The following is a 24,977-nucleotide window of genomic DNA, read 5'->3' on the forward strand; positions in this document are numbered from 1 at the left end:
GCAGGTCTGTTTGCAAGTCTGGTTGTATGACCATGGGACCCGTTTCACGGATCAATGTGTCATAGCATCATAGAATATCCCGAGTTGGAAGGGACCCATAAAGATCATCGAGTCCAAATACTGGCACCACACAGGTCTACCCAAAAATTCGGACCATATGACTAAGTGCACAGTCCAAACACTTCTTAAACTCCGACAGACTTGGTGCCGTGACTACTTCCCTGGGGAGCCTGTTCCAGTGCGTGACCACCCCCTCATTGAAGAACCTTTTCCTGATGTCCAGCCTGAAGCTCCCCTGTCGCAGCTTGACTCCATTCCCTCGGGTCCTATCACTGGTCACTAAACAGAACAGATCAGCATCTGCCCCTCCACTTCTCCTCAGGAGGAAGCTGTAGACCGTGACGAGGTCTCCCCTCAGCCTCCTCTTTTCCAGGCTGAACGGGCCAAGTGAACTCAGCCACTCATCGTACGTCTTCCCCTCTAGGCCCTTCACCATCTTCGTAGCCCTCCTCTGGACACTCTCCAGCAGTTTCACATCCTTTTTGTACTGTGGTGCCCAGAACTGCACACAGTACTCGAGGTGAGGCCGCAGCAGCGCAGAGTAGAGCGGGACAATCACCTCCCTCGACCGACTAGCAATGCCATGCTTGATGCATCCCAGGATACGGTTGGCCCTCCTGGCTGCCAGGGCACACTGCTGGCTCATATTCAGCTTGCTATCCGACCAAAACGCCCAGCTCCCTCTCTGTGGGGCTGCTCTCCAGCGTCTCGTCGTCCACTCAGCACGTATAGCCAGGGATGCCCCTTCCCAGGTGCAGGACCTGGCACTTGCTCTTGTTAAACTTCATGCGGTTGGTGATCGCCCAGCTCTCCAGTTTGTCCAGATCTCTCTGCAAGGCCTTTCCACCCTCAACAAAGTCAACAACTCCTCCAAGTTTAGTGTCATCAGCAAATTTACTCAAAACGCCTTCTAGTCCTACATCCAAATCATTTATGAAAATATTGAAAAGAACTGGCCCTAAAATGGAGCACTGGCTGACTGTCTGCCAGCCTGATATAAACCCCATTTACCATAATGCTTTGAGCCATATCCGTTAGCCAGTCGTTCACCCATCGTTTGATGTTTTTATCTAGCTGTATGCTGGACTTTTTGTCCAGTAGGATCGTATGAGAAACTGTATTGAAAGCTTTACTGAAATCCAAGAAGAACACATCAGCTGGCTTCCCTCAATCGACTAGATGGGTGATCTTATCATAAAAGAAAATCAAGTTAGTCAAACAGAACCTACCCCTCATGAACCCATGTTGTCTGGGACCTATGACTGCATTGTCCCCCAGGTGCGCTTCAATAACTTCAAGGATAATCTTCTCCATAATTTTACTGGGCACTGACGTGAGACTGAGAGGCCTGTAGTTGCCAGGGTCTTCTTTCTTACCCTTCTTGAAAATTGGGACAACATTTGCCAGCTTCCAGTCTACTGGGACCTCTCCAGATTCCCAAGACCATTGAAAAATAACTGAGAGAGGTCCTGCGATGATATCAGCCAGCTCTCTAAGCACCCTGGGATGAATCCCACCAGGCCCCATGGACTTGTATGTCCTTCCCTTCAAGGAAGATCTTGTATGTCTACCAGGCAAATGGACCACCATGGAGAAGGGAATCCGGTACCCGAGGGAATTAGCCGTACGGGAGGTGATTTATGATGACCTAGACAATGACCAGCTATCCAAAGATCTAGATGAAGTCAAGCATACACATACCCATGTGGAGGAAGTTTGTACGGAGTTCACCATCATCATATGCCAGCTCATTGGCAGTAATGACCTGGAAAGAGCATGAGGAACCCACGGTGGATGAATTGGCTGAACAACTCTGGCAGTACAAAGAAAGTCTCTCTTCCCTACAGGCCTGCATCTCTGCTGTGGAAAAACTTTCTCAAGAATTCCACCAATTCAAAGATAACAAAGAGAATACTCTGGAGAAACTTTCTGAAGAGGTCCACCAACTTAAAGAGAATCTATCTTCCTCCCCACCTGTACAAACCAGTGTCTCAGCTATTAGGGGTAAGCGTCTTTCTGTTCAAGGAAGATGATATGGTGGGTACACACCCCGTGCCACCCTGTGGTTTTACCTACGTGACCATGGAGAGGACATGAGAAAATGGGATGGAAAAATCTACCTCGACCCTAGAGGCATGGGTATGTGAGTTGCAAGGAAAAACAATCACAAAAGGGGGGTTATCTGAGAAACTTTCTGCTCCAATTTTCAGCAGGCAGTCCCCCAGACACAGTAATGAATATTATGACCAGGATTAGAGGGGCCCTTCCTGCAGCCAGGGAGAGGAAAGGGACAATCGGGTTTATTGGACTGTGTGGATTTGATGGTTGAATGGTCGATTCTGAGGGTCAAAGAACAGCAGGTGCCAATCGCTACCACAGCTGTGCACCACCGGCAATATTGCATCGACTGAGACTCCCTGATTCCCATCCATCAGCTAATTCGTCAACTGGAGAGCCAAGGAGTGATCAGCAAGACTCATTCACCTTTTAATATTCCCATATGGCTAGTGCGAAAGTCTAATGGCGAGTGGAGACTAACAGTGGAGTATCGTGGCCTGAATGAAGTCACACCACTGCTGAGTGCTGCAGTGCCAGACATGCTAGAACTCCAATATGAACTGGAATCAAAGGCAGCCAAGTGGTATGCCACTTGTGGTATGAACGGCTGTGTGGTGCTTAGCTGCCGGCCAGGTTAAACCACAACACAGCACCATACTAACTACTAGGAGGAAAATTAACTCTATCCTAGCCAAAACCAGGACAAAGGGGTATTCAGAATATTATAGGGTGCATCAAACGAGGAATGAGGTTAGATCACCTCATTAACTGGCTAAGGACTGGCTAGTAATGCCTGCCATAAAATGGTACTATATAGGCATATTTTTATCTATATCCTCAGGGTACCAGTATGTGAAATATATATATGACATCGTTGTGATGTGACACCTCAATATAGATGAAGCACGTTATAGTGCTTTGTTGGGCTTTCTAAATGCAAAAGGGCTTTCCTTGCCCTAGAACATATAGAAGTTTCTCATGAGTCAGTTGATTAGTGTATCTTAGGGGCTTGCTAGATCTTGAAGAACTATTTCTGAAGCTGTTTAGTTGTTCTAACTAGAGTGTGTTTTGTGTCCTCTTCCCATTGTTGAGAATTCCCATGTTGGGCAGAACTCACCCTCAGTGTTGAAATCAGCAAAATCAGTATCATGCTGTGCATATGGATGTGAAATTAGAATTGTAAATCTAAAATTGCTACATTTGTTTCTCAGACAGCACCTGAGAAGGAAGTTAGCTCTATCTTCTTAAAGAAAAGATGCAAGTGCTTACTGGCCTGTCTCCCTGTAAGGAATGCTGGTCATAGGAAAAGTGGTTCTATGCATGGTACATCATGGCCTTTCACTCTTAGACAGTGATAATATTTTCATCAGTTACCAAACAGTTACATTTGCTAACCTTGCACCAGAAAAAAATAAAAAATAAAAAATTTAATACTTAGACATTGTTATGAATCATCTGCCTTATTCCCATGAGCAATATATTGTCCACTGCGAAACACTCTTCAAACCACCTGTCTTTCTCACCATGAAAGAAAACAGTAAGGGAAAAAAGACAAGAGACAAATTCTTCCCTATTTCACCAATGAATTTATAGCTCTTTCTGTCATTTTTTTGAGTGAGTCACTTCTGTGGTTTAGGGCCCACTAATGCCTTTCACTTCTCTAGCTTACAAGCGTCCTATTACTTCATCAGCTTGTATTTTGGTGCAGGGCACATGGACCAGATGCAGTACTGATGGCAGAAGGCAACCGTCCTGCTGAACTGACCCAATCACAGATGATTCACATTGCCCAGCAGATTGCAGCTGGTATGGTTTACTTGGCATCACAGCACTTTGTGCATCGAGATCTTGCTACCCGGAATTGCCTGGTTGATGAGAACCTGCTGGTGAAGATTGGGGATTTTGGGATGTCTAGAGATGTGTACAGCACAGATTACTATAGGGTAAGCGAACTACTATAATCAGTAATAACTGAGGTTTTGTTCAGTCACCTTACTGCATTCATGTGACTGATTCTGCTTTTACACTGAGCAGTCTTTGTGAGATGATTTAGGTGTTGGCATATGAAGAACCTAGTTCTGAGTATTTACTCAGTTTTGGTATTAGTTTTAGTAAAATTGGAAAGACTTAATCAGAATAATATTGGCATGTCCTGCTGTTTATATATGCTGGCTTTATTTTCTAATAATAAATCTTAGAACATTCTTTTTTCTCTGGGTAGAAATTTGGGATGTTTGCCTGGCTGTAGTGAAAAAACAGCAAATAAAAATGAAGAGTAGATTATCAAATTTGTCCCAAAACTTAAAAGCTATTAAAGTATGTTCTTATACATTGCTAAGAAAAATGGAAATTGTAACTTTTGGGTATTGTATAATGTTTCAGTTTACTTAAATAGATACAAATAATGGTCAGCAGCACTGGATGGAACAGTTATTTTACTCAGGAAGAGACTAAGGCAGAAATGGTTATATGTTCAGCACCTTAAAAGCTGACAGCAATTATTACCTGCTTTAAGCCAATTCTTGAGTCTTACTGCTTATGGCTGAAGGTTTGTTTTGTGTCACTGGTGAGGGCTGTGACTGGGTGGGTAAGGGTAGCCCATGGCACTCGTTTTCATTCTGACCCTGGCCATTTTCCCTTAACTTGGTTGTCATAAAGTGATCTGTGAAGTTTACAAAGGGCTTCTAGGATCTCTAGGATAAACAGGACTGTGTACACTGACTATTGTTGTTAATGTTGGCTTTGTACTATGTGGCAAGTCATGACATTTACAGCATTTGCTGTTCACTACCATGTGCTTAACTTCATGAGTGGAACCGGAGAAAGAATAGCAGCTATCAGCTTTTTTGTGGCATGGGGAGGAAATCCATGGCCAAGCTGTTAGCTTATAAATACTAGAGTTGTATCCTGTAACATAAGCTACTCAGAATCTTTAAGCACATTCTCTGTACATGCCTCCCATATCACCTGTTACCATTGCATTCCTTATATGATCCCCTCTCCCATAGAGCATCCAGTTTCAGTTGATTTGTTGGGTTAACCTTAGCTGGCTGACAGTTACCCACTGAGCCACTCTCTCACCTCCCCTCCTCAGCAGGACAGGGAGAGAAAATAAGATGAAAATGCTAGTGGACAGCGATAAGGACAGGGAGATTGCTCACCAATTAGCAGCACAGGAAAAACAGACTCAACTTGGGGAAGATTAATTTATTGCCATTAAAAACAGAACAGGACAGTGATATGGTAAAAGTTGGTCAAAGAAACTCTCTTAAGACTCACTTTTGAGTTTTAGAAAGCAGGCATTCTTCAATTGCAGCACCGGATGCACAGGGGATCGCTCCACCTAGTGTGCGTGCCAAATTGTCCAGGCTACAGGGGTCATATACAATTAAAACATACATATTCATTAGATTTCTGATAAATAATTAACTTATTCATACTATTTCCCATAATTCGTTAAAATATATAAATGTTCCTGACACATGCGCATTTGTTTCCACTGGTGGTCTTCTGGGGATCTCTGGTGGTCATCGGTAGTCTTCCTCACTATGTTCACTGCTTGAACCCAGTTCTTGCTCATGCTCTGCTTTCTTACCTTGTTGTTCCAACTTAGCCATGCATACTAAACTATTTACGTATCCAAAGACGTGAATACCATGACTTCCTCACCTGTTCTTTACAGGCACATCCTACAGGCCTAGGTTATCTTGCCCCACCCCCACCCCCCCCCACCCCCCACCTCCTTCCCCCGTCCTGTGTTACAATTCTGTATGGTCTTACAGATAAGGCTGATTCTTTAGTGAGTAAGGTAGCATTAGACATACAAAGTTTCTAGTCTTCCTTCTATCTAACTAAGCATAGTAAAATATTTCAAATTTGTTTCTATTATTCTATCAGGGAGAGAACCATATGTCACAGAATCATAGAATCATAGAATATCCCGAGTTGGAAGGGACCCATAAGGATGATCAAGTCCAACTCCTGGCACCGCACAGGTCTGCCCAAAAGTTTAGACCATGTGACTAAGTGCACAGTCCAATCGCTTCTTAAATTCAGACAGGCTTGGTGCAGTGACTACTTCACTGGGGAGCCTGTTCCAGTGTGCGACCACCCTCTCGGTGAAGAACCTCTTCCTGATGTCCAGCCTAAACTTCCGCTGCCTCAGCTTGACACTGTTCCCGCGGGTCCTATGACTGGTGATTACAGAGAATAGGTCACCTGCCTCTCCACTCCCCCTCATGAGAAAGTTGTAGACTGCGATGAGGTCCCCCCTCAGCCTCCTCTTCTCCAGGCTGAACAGGCCCAGTGACCTCAGCCGCTCCTCATATGTCTTCCCCTCTAGGCCCTTCACCATCTTCATAGCCCTCCTCTGGACACTCTCCAACAGTTTCACATCCTTTTTGTACTGTGGTGCTCAGAACTGCACAAAGTACTCGAGGTGAGGCTGCACCAGCGCAGAGTAGAGCGGGACAATCACTCCCCTCGACTGACTAGCGATGCCGTGCTTGATGCATCCCAGGATACAGTTGGCCCTCCTGGCTGCCAGAGCACACTGCTGGCTCATATTCAGCTTGCTATCAGCCACAACCCTCAGATCCCTCTCTGCGGGGCTGCTCTCCAGCGTCTCGTCGCCCAGTCTGTACGTATAGCCAGGGTTGCCCTGTCCCAGGTGCAGGACCCGGCACTTGCCTTTGTTAAACTTCATGTGGTTGGTGATTGCCCAGCTCTCCGGTCTGTCCAGATCTCTCTGCAAGGCCTTTCCACCCTCATCCGAGTCCACAACTCCTCCAAGTTTGGTGTCGTCGGCAAATTTGCTCAAAACACCTTCTAGTCCTACATCCAAATCATTTATAAAGACATTGAAGAGGACTGGCCCTAAAATGGAGCCTTGAGGGACCCCACTAGTGACCATCCGCCAGCCAGATGTGGCCCCATTTACCACAACCCTTTGAGCCCTGCCTGTCAGCCAATTGCTCACCCATCGTATGATGTTTTTGTTAAGTTGTATGCTGGACATTTTGTCCAGTAGGATCCTATGGGAAACCGTGTCAAAAGCTTTGCTGAAGTCCAAAAAGATCACATCAGCTGGTTTCCCTTGGTCAGCTAGATGGGTGATCTTATCATAAAAGGAAATCAAATTTGTTAGGCAGGACCTACCCCTCGTGAACCCATGTTGGCTGGGACCAATGACTGCACTGTCCCCCAGGTGCACCTCAGTAACTTCAAGAATCATCTTCTCCATAACTTTACCTGGCACTGACGTGAGACTGACAGGCCTGTAGTTGCCAGGGTCTTCTTTCTTGCCCTTCTTGAAAATTGGCACATTTGCCAGCTTCCAGTCAACCAGGACCTCTCCGGATTCCCAAGATCGTTGAAAAATAATTGAGAGAGGTCCTGCGATGATGTCAGCCAGCGACTTTGCCGTCGCCAACTTCAAGCTCCACACAGTCCAGCCCCTCCTTTACATACAGTGACAACTTCCCACCTCGCCTGCCCTACTCGTCCCTCCTGAAGAGCCTGTAACCATCTATTGTAACACACCAGTCACAGGACTCATCCCACCGGATTTCACTTATGCCAATGTTATCGTAGCTCTGGGACTGGGCCAAGACTTCTAGCTCCTCTAGCTTCTTCCTCATGCTGAGTGCATTGGTGTAGAAGCACTTCAAATGCGCCTCATTGCACGCAGCACCTTGTGGAGCAGACCAAAGGACCTCGCTAGCACACTAGTCCCTCTGATTCTAGCGCGCCATCCCATAGCTTATCACTGGCAGGCCTGGTTTTATCCCTTTCCCCTTTCGACTCTAGCTTAATGCCCTATCTGTCGGCCCCGCTAACTCCTTAGCAAAAATCCTTTTCCCCCTCCGAGAGAGGCGCATCCCATCTGGTGCCAGCAGGCCCGCTGTCGCATAGACCTTCCCGTGATCGAAAAACCCAAAATTCTGCCGGTTGCACCAGTCCCGAAGCCACGTGTTAATGTGATGAGTCTGCTTGTCAGCCTCGATTCCCCCCTATCGGAAGGACAGAGGCAAACACAACCTGTGCCCCTGATCCTTTAAGTAGTCGCCCCAAAGCCCTAAAGTCCCTTTTGATTGCCCTTGGACTTCTCCTTGCTCCTTCATCATTACCAGCTTGAAAAAACAGTAACGGGTAGTAGTCAGAGGGCCGTACCAGGTGAGTGACTTTTCTAGCTATGTCTCCTACTCGAGCCCCAGACTTCTCTGTGGGTTGGGTCCGGATGGCAAATCGGGCCTTCTGTCCCTTTCAGAAGGGAGTCCCCTATGACGATAACCCTTCTTTCTTTCTTGATAGAAGATGTAGTGATGCAGGGGGGGAGGGGGGGGGGGGCGGTAGGCTGCCTTGCCTTAGGCACCCCTTTCAACCGGGACGGGCTTTCGTCTACATTGTCGTTTGCTTGACTGTCAAATTCCAGAGCCCCATACCTGTTACATAAGGGTAGTCGGGAAGGTGAGGATGGCAGGGAAGGTCTCACCTACCACCCCGAGCAGAAACCAGCTTCCATTCCCCGCCATATCCTAGGTCCCCTCCTACTGCCTGGTGGGATGGGGGAACCTTTGTTTCTTGTGTGGTGGCTGACTCATGAGTCTGTTTCAGGGATGGTAGAGTATGCTTCCACCAGTCAATTTCCCTCTCTGACTCCCTGATGCTCCTCAGCCTACTCACCTCCTCCCGAAGCTCTGCCACCAGGCTGAGCAGTTCTTCAGCCTAGGCACACTGCCCACAGGCATACCCACTGCTGCTGCTGTCAGACGCTGACAGAAGACTCGGGCACACCCTGCAGTCCAAGACCTGGATGGTTGCGTGTTTCCCCAAGACCTCTGTCTGGGTAGCCAGGTCCTGGCCGCTCCCTCAGCTGCCTCGAGTGGCCTAAATGCAGGAAAAAAGCCCTGTCTGCCTTGATCCCCTGCTCCACTGCAGCATTTGCCCCGGAGCCGATCACCTCAGCCACGTTGACAACATGTTATTGAGGGACCTTACAGAGCAAGCTGTTAAATCAGAAAAAAACCACTATATTAGACAGTTTACAAACACTATGGTGGACCTAATAAGGTCCAAGGCCCTTGTAAAGAAGTAATATTTCTGAGGGTATTACGGTCAGGACCTCAACAAAATATTCCCTGCAAAACCATAGAAATGATTGCTTGTTTTTCACAGCCCACAACAGTGAAGCAAGTGCAATTGTTTCTGGGATTGAAGAGGTATTGGCATACTTTTATACCTCATTTAAGATATATACTGCAACCTATTCAGGCTTTAGTAAAAAAGAATACGCCTTTCGATTAGGAGGTGTGTGTGTGTGGGGGGGGGGGGGGGGGGCGGCTCTTCAATGTGCTGTTTTTAACCAAGCTAAAGATGTCTTCTGTCAGCATGCAATTCTGAATCTTGGACGATGAGGAGTTCCTTTTGAGTTAGAAATTATGGTAATACAAAGAACTGCATCTTGGGCAGCACAACTGCTGCCCAGAAAGAAACACACCAAAAATGCACTGTATGTACTGAGCTGGACTCACCATGTTTGGCAGGACCTAGGGGGCAGCTTTGTCAGGGCACAAAGGCTGGAGAAATATAGCAAGTAGATTATATAGGCTTTCTTTCCAGGTAGCCAACAAAAGTGGTACGTTCTTAATGCTGTTGATCATTTCTCTGGCCTGTTATTTATTTACCTACCCTACAAGGCTAACCATGAGACCACTATGAAAGCCATCACTGAGCTTATTCAAATGTATGGAACTCCCAAAGACATACAGAGTGATCAAGATACCAATTTTACTGGTAAAAAGAATGCAGGGGTGGGCCAGTAGAATAAATATTAAATGCCTCCCCCCCCCCCCACCTCACCCCCCATTTCCCATTCCCCATCCCACCTGTGCTACTTGGCACAGAGTGGAGGAGGAAATTAAATTAAGGAGTTGGGAATGAAGGAGTGAAGTTGAGCCTGGGAAAAAAAGGGGGGGGGGGGAGTGTTTTAGGTTTTGTCTTCGTTTCTCACCATCCAACTCTATTTTTAATTGGCGATACATTAAATTCATGTTCCCCAAGTTGAGTCTGTCATGCCTGTGATAGTAATTGGAAAGTGATCTCCCTGCCTTTATCTGAACCCATGAGTTTTTCCATATTATTTTCTCCCCCCCATACTGTTGAGGAGGTGTAGTGGGTTTACGTGGCAAGGTATTGGTAGCAGGGGGCCATAGGGGTGGCTTCTGTGAGAAGGATCTAGAAGCTGCCCCATGTTAGATAAGGGCCCCACTGCTGACCAGAGCCGAGCCAATAAACGATGTTGTTTGAGCCTCTGTGAGAGCATATTTAAGACAGGAAAAAAAAACAAAAACAAACAAAAAAACAAAACAAAACAAAAACAAACAAAACGCTGCTGCCACACAGCAGCTGGGAGAGTGAGAGGAGGGAGGAACAGACTTGCAGGTGCCAAGGTCAGTGAAGAAGGAGGGGGAGCCGGAGCAGAAGTCCCCTGTCACCTCTGGTAAGGACCATGGTGAAGCAGGCTGTCCCCCTGCAGCCCATGGAGTACCACGGTGGAGCAGGGTTCCACGCTGCAGCGCGTGGAGGAGACCACGGTGGAGCAGGTGGACCTGCACTGAAGGAGGCTGCGGTCTGTGGAGGACCCTCGCCTGAGCAGATTCCAGGCCGGACCTGTAGCCCGTGGAGAGGAGACCACACAGGAGCAGGTGACCTGGCAGGAGCTGCTGCCCGTGGGGGACCCAGGTTGGAGCAGTTTGCTCCTGAGGGATGGACCCCGTGGTACAGACCCATATCTGGAGCAGTTCTTGAAGAGCTGCTGCCTGTGAGCAGCCCACGTCAGATCAGTTCACCAAGGACTGTATTCCGTGGGAGGGACCCCACAGCACAGGGGACGAGAGTGACCGAGAAGGAGCAGCGGCGAAGCAGCGCTATAGAGTGACCATAACCCCCATTCCCCCGTTCCCCTGCGCCGCTCGGGGGGAGGAGGTGGAAGAGGGTGGATGGGGGGGAAGGTGCTTTTGGTTTCTTTCCTTTGTTTCTCGCTTCTCTAGCTTGTTAGTAATAGGCAATAAATCTTACTATCTCCCTATGCTGAGTCTGTTTTGCCCATCATGATAATTACTGTGTGATCTCCCCATCCTTATCTCAACCCTTGAGCCCTTTTCATTGTATTTTCTGCCCCTTTCTCTTTGAGGAGGGGGAGTGAGCGAGTGGCTGAGGTGGAGCTTGCCTGCCCACCCGAGTAAAACCACCACAGGAGGGGGATTGACAGAGCGGCTGAATGGGGGTCTGGCAGCTACCCAATGTCAACCCACCACAGGGTGGTACTTTAAAAGGCCCTCAGTAAGACAGGAGAAATTCAGGAGACCATTCCAACACAGATTTTCTGTAGTCTACAGAGGTATTTATTTTTTAGCATAGTGCAAATGCTCTTGTCTCACCTACCTGAATGTCTCCCAGCACAGCCTTTGGTTGAATTCATGAAAGAATCAAAGTTTCAAAAACACAGCTCTTGAAATGGTTTAGCTAACAAAAAGTATGGATTTTAACATGCATGTTTGTGTACAATAGTCACATAGAAAATGCTCTAATAGAGCATAGAAAATGTTTCTTAAAGGCTTTTATGGGCATTTGGATGGGATGACTGGTCTGATGAGGCCAAAAATTCATTGGGGTGAGCATGTTTTTGTAATAATAATGTCAGATCATTAATGAAGACGCAGAACAGGACTGGACCCAGTATTGACCCCTGGGGTACACAGCTAGTTATTGGCCTCCAGGTAGGCTTGGTGTCACTGACCACTAAACTCTGGGCCCGAGACAGTTTTTAGTCCACCTCAAGTTTTTTGTTTTGTTTTTTTTTTTTTTTCTGCATGATTAAAATGAAGGTTTTATACTTCATTAAGAACAGAGACTCAGACTTTATTGTTATCAAGATAGGATCCAAGTTTCTTACCAGTATATACATTTCCTTTTTAGATTAACTCTTGAATCTCTGCCTATCTTTCATTCCTTCCAGAAGACAACTCATCATTCATGACTTGGCACACTTTTTACCCCCCCAACTGAGATGCTTTATTTTGAATGATCTAAATTTAACAACTACAGACAAATGTGTTATTAAATGTTTATGCAATTCTATTAGACTGAATAAGACAGCCCAGCCTAATAAAAAGTAATAAAAAAATGTTGGTATAATTGCATAATATTGGTCTCTTAAATGTTGCATGCTGAATACAGGACACTGAATTAAAAGGCACAAATAGAACTCACACACAAACAAAAAAAGCTAAAATTCAAAGGGCTTGAGCCCTTTTCATCGTATTTTCTCCCCCTTTTGACTTTGAGGAGGGGGAGTGAGAGAGTGGTTGTGGTGGAGCTCAGTTGTCTCAGCTGAGTAAAACCAACACAGGGTGAAACCACCACAATAGTCCAGGTAACCAGGTCTCCTGTTTCCTTCCAGAGAAGGCCCACATTTTCCCTAGTCTTCCTTTAATAACTCATGTACCCATCAAAGCCTTTCTTGTTGCCCTTGACATCCCTGTATGTCTCCCTCTGTGGGCTTCCTTTTTTGTTTTTGCTTTTGGCTAGGAGCTCCTTGTTCATCCTTTCAGGCCTCTTGGCATTTTTGCCTGACTTCCTCTTTGCTGAGATGCATCGTTCCTGAACTCGTAGGAGGTGATCCTTGAATATTAACCACCTTTCTTGGTCCCCTCTTCCCTCCAGGACTTTATCTCACAGTACTCTACCAAGCAGATCCTTGAAGAGGGCAAAGTCTGCTCTCCCAAAATCCAGGGTAGTAAGCTTTCTGTGTTCCCTCCTCGCTACCCTAAGGATCTTGAACTGCACCATTTCATGGACACTGCAGCCAAGGCTGCCCTTGAGCTTCACATTCCCCATCAATCCCTCCTTGTTGGTGAGAACAAGGTCCAGTACAGGACCTCTCCTCATTGGCTCCTCTACCACTTAGAGAAGGAATTTATCATCAATGCATTCCAAGAACCTCCTGGATTGCCTATGCCTTGCTGTTCTGTCCCTCCAACAGATATCGGGGTGGTTGAAGTCCCCCATGAGGACCAGGGCTTGTGAATGTGAGGCTGCTCCTATCTGTCTATAGAGTGCCTCATCTGCTCAGTCTTCCTGGTCTGGTGGCCTGTAGCAGACCCCCACTATAATGTCACTTGTCCCTCGCCTCTCTTTGATCCTTACCGATAAACTCTAGGTCGGCTCCTCATCCGTCCCCAGGCAGAGCTCCATGCAGTCCAGCTGGTCCTTGACATAGAGGGTGACACCCCTTCCTCTTCTCCCCTGCCTGTCTTTCTTAAAGAGCCTTTATCCTTCCATTCCAACACTCCAGTCATGGAAGCCATCCCACCACATCCCCATGATGCCAGTAAGATCATAGCCCTGCAGGCATGCGCACATCTCTAACTCATAGAATCATAGAATCATTTAGGTTGGAAAAGACCTCTAAGATCATCTAGTTCAACCTTTAACCTAGCACTGCCAAGTCCATCATTAAACCATGTCACTAAGCACTACATCCACACATTTTTTGAAGACCCCCAGGGATGATGACTCAACTACTTCCCTGGGCAGCCTATTCCAATACTTCACAACCCTTTCAGTGAAGAAATGTTTCCTAATATCCAACCTAAACCTCCCCTGGAGCAACTTAAGGCCATTTCCTCTTGTCTTATTCCTCATGCTACACACATTTGTGTAGAGGCATTTAAGTTGGACCTCTGATGAAACTTTTATTGGCTGGAGTGGTTGGTATTCCTTTGTGCTTCTCTTCAGGTGATCTCCCGCTGACCTCTGATCCCTTTCCAGGCTCTGGGCATCTATTGCTCATGCTGGCATCGAACCAATAAGAGTCAGGTGGATTGAGGTTCCTTTCCCTGGACAACTTTCTCAAAGAGAGTCCCATGGTCTAAAAAAACATATCCCTGGCTATAACACCAGTCCCACAACCATGCATTGATCTGCCAGATTTGACTGGTCCTTTCAAAGCCATTTCCTTTGACCAGTAGAATCAATGCTCCAGCCTGTCCAGGTCCCTCTGAACGGCAGCACAGCCCTCTGGGTTATCAGCCACTCCTCCCAGTTTTGTGTCATCCACAAACTTGCTGAGGGTGCACTCTATTCCATCATCCAGGCCACTGAGGAATAGGTTGAACAGGACTGGACCCAGTACTGACCCCTGGGGGACACCGCTAGCTACAGGCCTCCAACTAGACTCGGAACCGTTGAGCACAACCCTCTGAGCTCTGCCATCCAGACAGTTCTCGATCCACCCCACTGTCCATTCATGGATCCCACAGTTCCGGAGCTTTCCTAGGAGGATGTTATGGGAGACAGTGTTGAAAGCCTTGCTGAAGTCAAGGTAGATAACATCCACTGCTCTCCCCTCATCCACCCAGCTAGTCATTCCATCATAGAAGGAACAAGCACGATCAAGCATGATTTCCCCTTGGTGAACCCATGCTTCTACTTGGAAGAATTCCATGGGTTAAGGTCCTGGAAGGAAGGGGATCCAAGACAGCTGGTCAGTATTCAAGTATCACTTCCTCCAAGCTCAAGATCGGTGCATCCCTATGAGTAAGAAGGCAAGCAAAGTGGGCAGGAGACCTACATGGATGAGTAGGGAGCACCTGTCAAAGCTCAGACAGAGGAAGGAAGTTGACAGCATGTGGAAAAAGGGACAGACCACTTGGGAGGAATATAGGGACACTGTCAGAGTATGCAGGAATGTGACAAGGAAGGCCAAGGCCCAATTGAAATTAAATCTTGCAAGGGATGTCAAGGACAACAAGAAGGGCTTTTTCAAGTACATCAGTAGAAAAAGGAAGGTTGGGGAAAATGTCGGCCTGCAGCTGAATGGGGCGAGTGCCCCGGTGACAAAGGATACGGAGAAGGAAGAGTTGCTGAGCAGGCACTCAGCAACTGATTGGAGCATATTAATCATGTATCATTCATTCTTTGACAAATTTTGAGACTGAGGTGGTTTTTGCCTGTATGTTTGTGTTTTTTTCCTTTTCCATTTGTTTCTCCCTTTCTCTGTTCCTCCACACTTTGTGCAGGACGTGTTCCCCTTGATGAGTATTCTTTTCAGCTATTTTTTATTAAGGCTGCCACAGGCCTTCAAGCTGTGCGTGCCAAAAAATGAGAGTATATCCTTGAAAGACAGTCTAAGAAATGAAATCTAAACAAATCCTAAACAATACTCAGAAATGAGAAGGGCTGTGTAAGAATGGCTTCATTTTAGAAAGATTAAAACTGGAACTATATCTGAAAAAAATATTCATAATGACAGTTCAAAATTCTGTCAGATCTGTGTTTCCCTCAAAAGGATATAAACTGAGTGTGATGGTTTTACCCAGCTGGACAGCTAAACTCCATAAGAACTGCGCTCTCATTCCCCCTCCTCAAAGTGAAAGGGAGAGAAAATATGACAAAAAGAAAAAAAAAAACACAACATCTCACAGGTAGAGGTAAGGACAAGGAGATCACTCAACAATTATTGTCATGAGTAAAACAGGCTCAGTGCAGGGAGATTAATATAATTTATTACCTACTAGAACAGGGAGAAACTAAAATCAAACTAAAAACACCTTCCCCCCCCCCCCCCCCCCCCCCCCCCATCCACCCTCTTTTACATTCTCCCCCTGAGTAGCACAGGGGAATGGGGGTTGGGGTTAGCCCATAAAGCTTCATTTCTGCTGCTCCTTCACGGTCACTCTCTTCCCCTGCTCCAAAGGGAGGTCCCTCCCACAGGATACAGTCCTTCCCGAACTGGTCCTACGTGGGCTTCCCACAGGCAGCAGCTCTTCAAGAACTGCTCCAAATATGGGTCCATCCATCAGGAGTACACTGCTCCAACATGGGTCCCCCATGGGCAGCAGCTCCCACCAGATCACATGCTCCTGTGTGGACTCCTCTCCATGAGCTACAGGTCTGGCACGTAGTCTGCTCTGGTGCGGGCTCTCCATAGGCCGCAGCCTCCTTCAGGCCAGATCCACTTGCTTCACTGTGGGCACCTCCACAAGCTGCAGCATGGATATTTGCTCTGCTGTGGTACACCGTGGGCTGCAGGGAGACAATGTATTCCACTATGGTCCTGTCCACGGGCTGCAGGGGAACTTCAGCTCTGGCACCTGGAGTACCTCCTCCCACTCCTTCTTCACTGACCTTGGCGTCTGCAAGCATGTTTCTCACTCCTTGCTCTCCCAGCTATTGTTGTGCCTCAGGTTTTTTCCCTTTCTTAAATATACTCTCGCAGAGGCACAAACAACATTGCTTATTGTCTCAGCTCTGGTGGGTCCCTTTTGGAGCCAGCTTGAACTGGCCCTTATCTAATATGGGTCAGCTTCTGTATTCTCACAGAGGCCACCCCTGCAGCCCCCCCTGCTACCAAGCTTTTGCAACGTAAACCCAAAACACTGAGGGACTGTTTGAAATTAGATTTGTCTTCTCATTATACAGTCTTGGGAACAAACAACCACATGATAGAAACAGTCATCCAGTTTTCTATCTTTCTTTCCAGTGCTATGGGAAACAAATGGGGGCAGGGAGGAAGTAAGTTGGGAAGGAAGGGCCTTTGTGAAGAGAGCTTCCCATCTCCTTAACTCTTACTCCAACCCTCACATACAACTCAGTGCTGCTCAAGGAAGTCCTCTTGGTGATCAAAAGCCTTTTCTTGCACCTTGTCTTCCATACAGTTTCTGAATTTCAATGGAGTTTCCAGCAACCAGATTTCAAAGGCATTTTGGTATCTAAGGTTGAAGAAATCATTTACTGGAATTGTCCAAAGTATTAAGCTGATTAAGAATAATATTTCTATTGACTACAATAGAATTTACACTTCATATCTGTTCAGGTGTGTCCTGGTTCTGTCCCCTCCCTGCTTCTTGTGTACCCCCAGCCTCCTCACTGGCAGGGCGGCATGAGAAGCTGAAAAGTCCTTGACTTAGGGTAATCACTGCTCTGCAACAACTAAAACGTCAGCGAGTTATCAGCATTGTTCTCATTCTAAATCCAAAAACACAGTACCATACCAGTTACTAGGAGGAAAATTAACTATCCTAGCCGAAACCAGGACAAGGTGCTTTTTTGAAAACCAGTTAGTCATTGATTTGAATACTTTAACAGCTGAATACATTTGAGATTCTCCTTTCATGTGCCCAGCTGACTTCTGAAAATGTAATGTAGATTCCTACAATGCAGAAATAAAAAAAAAAAATCCCTAGAGAGATTATTATTTATACAGAGATACATTGAGGTTTAGAGAAATAGACAATAACTGAAATGCATAGACCACATATTTTTCCTAAATAAAAAGAATACCCCTGTGCAATTTGTTTTCCATTTAAAAGTTTCTGTTTAATTACCCTGTGGTGGTTTAACAACCAATGGGCAGCTAAACACCACTATTCCACTCTCTCAGCCCTGTCTCCTCAGAAGGACAGGGGAAGAAAGTATAATGAATAAAAATAAAAGCCCATGGGTTAAGATAAGGAGCACTTTAATAAAAAGAAAAGAAAAAAAAAAACATGCAAAGACCACATGAAAGCAAAAGGAGAAAAAATTCTACTTCCCATCAGCAAGCAATGTTCAGCCGACACTTCTTGGGAAGCAGGGCCTCAATATACATAGCAGTTGCTCAGGAAGACAAACACTTTCAAACATCCCCCCTTCTCCTTCTTCCCTCCCAGCTTTTATTGCTGATCATGATGTCATATGGTATGGAATATCCCTTTGGTCAGTTTAGGTCAGCATTCCCTGTAAGGGTATGTAGAAGGAAAGCGTCTGCTCCTTTAAGGGCACCTGGTCAAGGACCTTTTCCAAGACAATGAGGAAAAAGAAGAAAGGGAGGCAGTGATGGGAAACAAGTCTGGTCAGTCACATTAATTTATGAGAGCATGTGAGGATGTAGGAATGTTTATGCCAACAGGGTTATCTGATGGAGGACTTCTAAGCTGGGAGACAATCACAAGAAACAAACCTCCCAGTCACACTAATTAGTGGGCTAACATGCTACAGGTGCTATTTCCAGGAAGGACGAACCTTGCAACTGATAAGATTGTGAACCAAGGGGCCCCAGACTGGGAGGGTACAGAAATCCTTGTTGCTGGAGGGTGTAGAGCTCCTTGTTGGTGAGAATGAGGTCCAGCATAGGACTTCTCCTTGTTGGCTCCTCTATCGCTTGTATAAGGAAGACATCATCAATGCATTCCAGGAACCTCCTGGATTGCCTGTACCCTGCTGTGCTGTCCCTCCAACAGATATCGGATTGTTATGGATTCCCATCCAAAAGCACGTTCCCAGGAATTCAATGGAACCAGAAAGGCAGTTGTTCCAGAGAGCTGGATTACTTCCCTACACTCAGCAGCCAAATGCCTCTACTCCCAACAGTCTCTGAATCACAGAAGGAAGAAGGCTCCTTGGAGATCTTTGGCAGGAGAACTTGGATAGGAATAGAGATTTAAACTCAATAATCAGCCTGTAAGAGTCTGTTCACCTGCAACCATCGCAAGGCAAGTTGGAGAGATTTGTTTGAAAACTGTGATTGAGGCAAACCACTCTGACATCACATTTTACTTGGGCAATCAAATTTTTAAGGAGTTTTCATTTTGTTTTCACATTACAATGAATGTTTTCTCTTTCCTTATTTGTTGCAGCTTCATGAGAAGACTAAATTATGTTTTCATATTGTTGCCTTGATCCAAAGAAAATATGCTACATAGAATAATTTATGAAATATGTACTCTCAAGGACAATTAAAAAATATACGTGTTAGTCAGCTTTACAGTACTAAATTTTCAGGGTTGCTAGGTGTCAAGAGGTCATTCACACTTACTTAAATGCCTTTCACCTAAAACACGTTCTTTTTCCCAGTAAGCTTTTTACTTCAAATATGTGATTCCTCCAGAGAACAAGGAATGTAATCTGGGTAATTTAAATTAACATGACTGCACACAGATATTAGCTAATCAAATAATTCCATCAGGTCTTTTTTTATTGTTGTTGCTTTGAATCTAAGAGTCAACAGCTGCATATTTTTATTTTCTGGAGCAATAAGTTCTAATTAACTGTTGAGTTTTTTTTTTCCTCACAAACTCATCTCTCTATATATTTATGTATGCACACATCCACATATCCCTTTATGCACATACCTAGAGCGTTCCAGAAGTCATAATATCTGCAAGGATGGGGCGGGGCAGTTGAGTAGGGAAAACTCCTAAGAATCCCCTAAGGGATCCCTTAATAAAGCAAGCTGCTCACTGAAAGCTGTATGATCTTCTCCTGGTTTCGGCTAGGATAGAGTTAATTTTCCTCCTAGTAGCTGGTAGGGTAATGTGTCTGGGATTTAGGATGAGAATAATGTTGATACCACACTGATATTTTAAATGTTGCAGAGCAGTGCTTACACCAAGCCAAGGACTTTTCAGCTTCTCGCTCTGTCCTGCCAGCGAGCAGGCTAGGGGTGCAGCAGGAGCTGGGAGGGGACAGACCCAGGACAGCTGACCCAAACTGGCCAAAGGGGTATTCCATACCATCTGATGTTATGCTGAACAATTACTATGGGGTGGCTGGCCAGGGTGGGGGGGACCGTCTGCTCAGGGATAGGCTGAACATCGGTCAGCGGGTGGTGAGCAATTGCATTGTGCATTACTTGTTTGTACACATTATTATTAGTAGTATTATCATCATCATTATTATTATTTTCCTTTCTTTTCTGTCCTAATAAACTGTCTTTATCTCAACCCATTTCATTTCTTTCTGATTCTCTCCCCCATCCCGGAGAGGGAGGGGGGAGGGTGAGCAAACGGCTGTGTGGTGCTTAGATGCCGTCAGAATAAACCACAACAGATCTACAGGATGCAAGGACAGATGCGCAGGTCACTAGGTCACTGGGACAGACTGGGAAGGCAATTGACTGAAAAAACTACTTCACAGCACAGAAAAGCCCTGTAGGAAATGTGGTGAAGTCTCTTATGCATATTGTTTTTCTCAGTATTGCTTGTGCAGTATGGAAGATGAATGACCCCTTCTCCTCCAGCCCTGCTCCACAACATACTCTCCAGGGATGTCATCAGCGAAGCCTTAACCTGTGTTGCAAAGGTTACTGATTTCCTTCTACTTTCAGCCAGGAGGCATTTGTATAACATGGCACAAATACGATCTGGTATGCATTTTCAAAGCCTTAAGCAGTATAACCAATAAATCCTCACAGTTTGTCCTCCGTGAGGCACATATTACAATTATTCCTGTTTGGGAAGCATAAAAAGGAGCTCTGCACAGCTTGCTGATTTGTCCAGCAGTGCAGACAGTATCTTTGTCAACGTCACAACCAGGACTCGGGATGGACTACTAGCCTCTGCTGCCAAACCGCTGAGCCACTTGAGTTATATCCCTCTTCCAGTTATAGGCCTATGACAGGTACGCTCTGTTCCTGTACTTGACATAAATCTTGCTCAGGCTTATGAGCCATGGTAGGCCTCAATGTGATGACTCCTTGAACCAGACAGCTCGTTAACAACAGAGCCCCAGGCAGACCTCTGTACCATGAAATCTCTCATGGAAAATAATGATGTACATCAGAGTCCAGGAAACAACATGATAAGGAATCTGAGCTTGACTGCAAGTCAATCACTTTATCTAATAAATACGGCCCTTCATCCTAATTAAAGGAAAAGCTATCACAGCATCATTTCTCTGTAATCTACTGAGTGTGGTGAAGCCTGACACTGTCTCATTCCCCTGTTATTTATGTGATATAGGCACCAGTAGATCAGGTCTCCCGTCTTATTGTATCCAGCCCCTGTGGTATGACTAATTGACAAGGACATGATTAAGTGCTAAGGGGAAGGGGAGTGCACAGCCTGGATCATAAACAAATTGGCAAAATACATGAACCCTGGAAAATTACTGACCAAAAGACAATGGTCTCGCAATCCTATAAATAGTGATTCCAAGGAAGAATTCTTTTAGCTCTCCAGGGACCACAGTAGGCTACATCCTTGATCTCCCCCTGAGCTGGGATGTCTCTCAGGGTACCCCTGAGAGGAAGCACATCTCAGGGCTGACTCCTCGAGGAACAAATTCATCTGCAGAGAAATTCCGATGAGGGAGTAGGGTGAGTAAGTCACTCTAAGGGGGAATTTTGGAAACGGGCAACTGGATTTAGAACCTCCCCCAAGACCTTGCAGTAAGTTTTGGGTGAACCTTGCCATTCTTGAATCTTTAACTAAGTTGCTGTTTCTATTGTAGCAAATTCCTTTAGATCATTGTGTTAATTGACTAATACTTAGATACTGATTAAGTGCTGTTAAAAATCATATAATCTAACCTTGTTATTTGCTATAAAGGAATATAATAAATCCTTAATTGCTGCTACATTAGAGTTGTGTAAAATCTAATTTTCTGACAAGACTAAATGGTGGCTATAAAGCTGCCCACTGTTTTATGGACACATCTGCACATCTACTGTTCAGATGATGTGCCCTGTCATAAAGAATGAAGAATTTATGGCCTCTCATTATTGGTTGTCATATGAAACAGATCTGAGACAAAATCCAGAAGGGATGTGGTGTATTAATCCATAGAAGTATGCAAGCTAGAGAAGTAAGGATACAGAGAAGCCAAAAATGTGAAAGAAAGGAGGAAAGAAAAAAAAATTATTTTTTAATATACATCACCAAGACTATTCATTACAGCCACCTGCAGGTTTGGAGATCTAGGAAATGTGGGTAAAATTTAAATCCTTCAAAAATACTTCAGTGAAAAAGCACAGCAATAATAAAGTTCAGCTTGAATGCACTTTTTGGCATCAAGCAAAAAGAATAATTCAGCCAAAATTAAATACTCGTTGCCTTTCATTTCATTTTAAGACTATTTAACTCAATCTCTTCCTTACACACTTTTCATAAATGATCTAAGGGTTAATACTCCCGTTTCTAGGGTTTGGAATGGGTTCCTCTGTTGCCTGGAAGATAAATATAAGGTGTGCATAAGCAACACAAGGTTCCCTATGCTTTTTAGGCAGTCCGTCTTTATCTGAGAGAATTAGCAAAACTAAGAGTAGTTAACTAGAACAGTTTTGCAAATTGTGTTTAGATTGATATGGTTAGACATTGTTAGAAACTATGTAAATATGGAAGACCATGGTGAAATGCTCACTGACTGCGGTAGGTTAATCTTTGCTGTCTGCCAGGTGCCCACCAAGCTGCTTTCTCACTTCTCTACCTCAGCAAAACAGAGAGAGGAAAAAGATGAAAAATCATGGGTCAAGATAAGGACAGGGAGATGACTCACCAATTACCATCATGGGCAAAACAGATTTGACTTGGGGAATATTAATTTAATTTATTGCCAATTAATATCAGAGTAGGGCAGTGAGAACTAAAATCAAAACTAAAATCACCTTCCCTCCCACCTCCGCTCTTCCCAGTATCAACTTCACACCTGATTCTTCTACCTGCCCACACACATACTGAGTAGCGCAGAGGGATGGGGAATAGGGGTTGTGGTCAGTTCATAACACTTTGTCTCTGATGCTCCTTATCCTTACACTTTTTCCCTGCTGCAGCACAGGGTCCCTCCCATGGGATACAGTCCTTCACAAACTGCTCCAACTTGTATCCTTCCCACAGGCTGGATTTTCTCCACAAACTGCTACAGCATGGGTTCTTTCCATAGGGTTTTACAGGGTCTGGCTGGGATAGAGTTAATTTTCTTTTTACTTGCAGCTTAGAGGGTGCTATATTTTAGTTTTGTGACCAAAAACAATGCCGATAACACACTTTACTTCTTCATTGGCCTTGGTGTCTGCAGTCTGTTTTTTTCCTCTCACGTTTTTCTCATTCTTCTCTCTCACAGCTGCTACACAGCATTTTTTTAATCCTTTCTTAAATATGTTATCACAGAGGTGCCACCAGCGTCACTGACTGGCACAGCTCTGTCTAATGGCAGGTCCATTTTTGGAGCTGGCTGAACATGGGGCAGCCCGTGATCCCTTCTCACAGAGGCCATCTCTGCACCACCCCTCCACTACCAAAATCTTGCCACATAAACACAATACACTGATACATAGTTTATATTTGCTAAAACAAATACCTTTGCTAATGAAACTTTTTCCCTCCTTTAAACACCTCCTGATACATTTCTTGGAGTTCAGAGGCAATGTCAACAGGACTCTCCCATCCAAGCAAATCAACTGAAAACATGACATGGAAAGCTGTAAGAATGCTCAGAGACCTGAGGAAAAACAGGAAGAAATTAAATTTACTTTAACTTAAAGAAGAGATGTCTGAGGACGTTGTCCTGGTTTTGGCTAGGATAGAGTTAATTTTCCTCCTAGTAGCTGGTTTTGGATTTAGAATGAGAAAAATATTGATAACAGGCTGATGTTTTAGTTGTTGCAGAGCAGTGCTTAAACTAAGCCAAGGACTTTTCAGCTTCTTACACTGTCCTGCCAGTGAAGAGGCTGGGGGTGCAGCAGGAGCTGGGAGAGGACAGAACCAGGACAGCTGACCCAAACTGACCAAAGGGGTATTCCATACCATCTGACATCATGCTGAACAATTAATAAGGGGGGGATGGCCGGGGACACACACACACACACACACACATACACACCGCTGCTCGGGGATAGGCTGGGCATCGGTCAGTGGGTGGTGAGCAATTGCATTGTGCATCACTTGTTTGTACACATTATTAGTAGTAGTACTATTATCATTATTATTGTTATTTTCCTTTTTTTTTTTTTTTTTCTGTCCTAAGAAACTGCCTTTATCTCAACCCACAAGCTTTTACTTCTTTTAAGATTATCTCCCCCATCCCACTGCTGGGGGGGAAGGGTGAGTGAACGGCTGAATGGTGCTTTGCATCTGGCCGGGTTAAACCACAACAGTCCTTTTGGTGCCCAACGTGTGGCCTGGAGGGTCAAGATAACAAAAGATCTGACCAGAGCGCGTTAAAAGAAAAATTTTATAAGCATTAGACTAGTTTAATAGTTGCTAATCACAATGTTGATTTCTTTTATCTCAGGTCTGCTGTGCTTGTTTTCCAAATTGAGTTATAGAGCACATTACTTAAAGTAATGGCCTGGAAAAACCGAGACGAACCCACGGTGGATGAATTGACTAGACAAGTTCGGCAGTATGAAGAAAGGCTCTCTTCTTCCCTACAGGCCTGCGTCTCAGCTGTGGAGAAGCTTTCTCAAGAGGTCCACCAAGTTAAAGAGAATTTATCTTCCTCCCCACCTGTATGAACAAGTGTCTCATCTATCAGGGGTTAGCATCTCTCTGTTCAAGAAACGGGATATATTGGGAGCACACCCCGTGCCACCCTGTGGTTTTACCTGCGTGACCATGGAGCAGACATGAGAAAATGGGATGGAAAATCTACCTCGACCCTAGAGGCACGGGTACGTAAGTTGCAAGGAAAAACAATCGCAAAAGGGGGGTTCTCTGAGAAAACTGCTGCTCCAATTTCCAGCGGGCAGTACCTCAGACGCAGTAATGAATATTATGATCAGGACTAGAGGGGCCCTGCCTGCAGCCAGGGGGAGGAAAGGGACAATCGGGTTTATTGGACTGTGTGGATCCGATGGCCTGGCACGTCAGACGCACAGAAGTATAAAGATTTAGTAGATGCGGGTGCACAGTGTACTCTAATGCCATCAAGCTATAAAGGGCCAGAACCCATTTATATTTCTGGAATGACAGGGGGATCCCAGCAGTTAACTGTATTGGAGGCTGAAGTGAGTCTAATTGGAAATGAGTGGCAAAAGCACACCATTGTGACTGGCCTGGATGCTCCATGCATTCTTGGCATAGACTCTCTCAGGAGAGGAT

At 45.3% G+C, this 24,977-nt stretch overlaps 1 pseudogene; it reads left to right on the forward strand.

Moving 5' to 3' along the window:
* Positions 1 to 1,585: 1,585 nt before the first annotated feature.
* Positions 1,586 to 24,977, forward strand: part of LOC136789440 (BDNF/NT-3 growth factors receptor-like) — a 153,704-nt pseudogene continuing 130,312 nt past the window's right edge.

This window comes from Anser cygnoides, unplaced genomic scaffold, assembly GCF_040182565.1.
Source record: "Anser cygnoides isolate HZ-2024a breed goose unplaced genomic scaffold, Taihu_goose_T2T_genome scaffold_45_1, whole genome shotgun sequence".
NCBI lineage: Eukaryota > Metazoa > Chordata > Aves > Anseriformes > Anatidae > Anser > Anser cygnoides.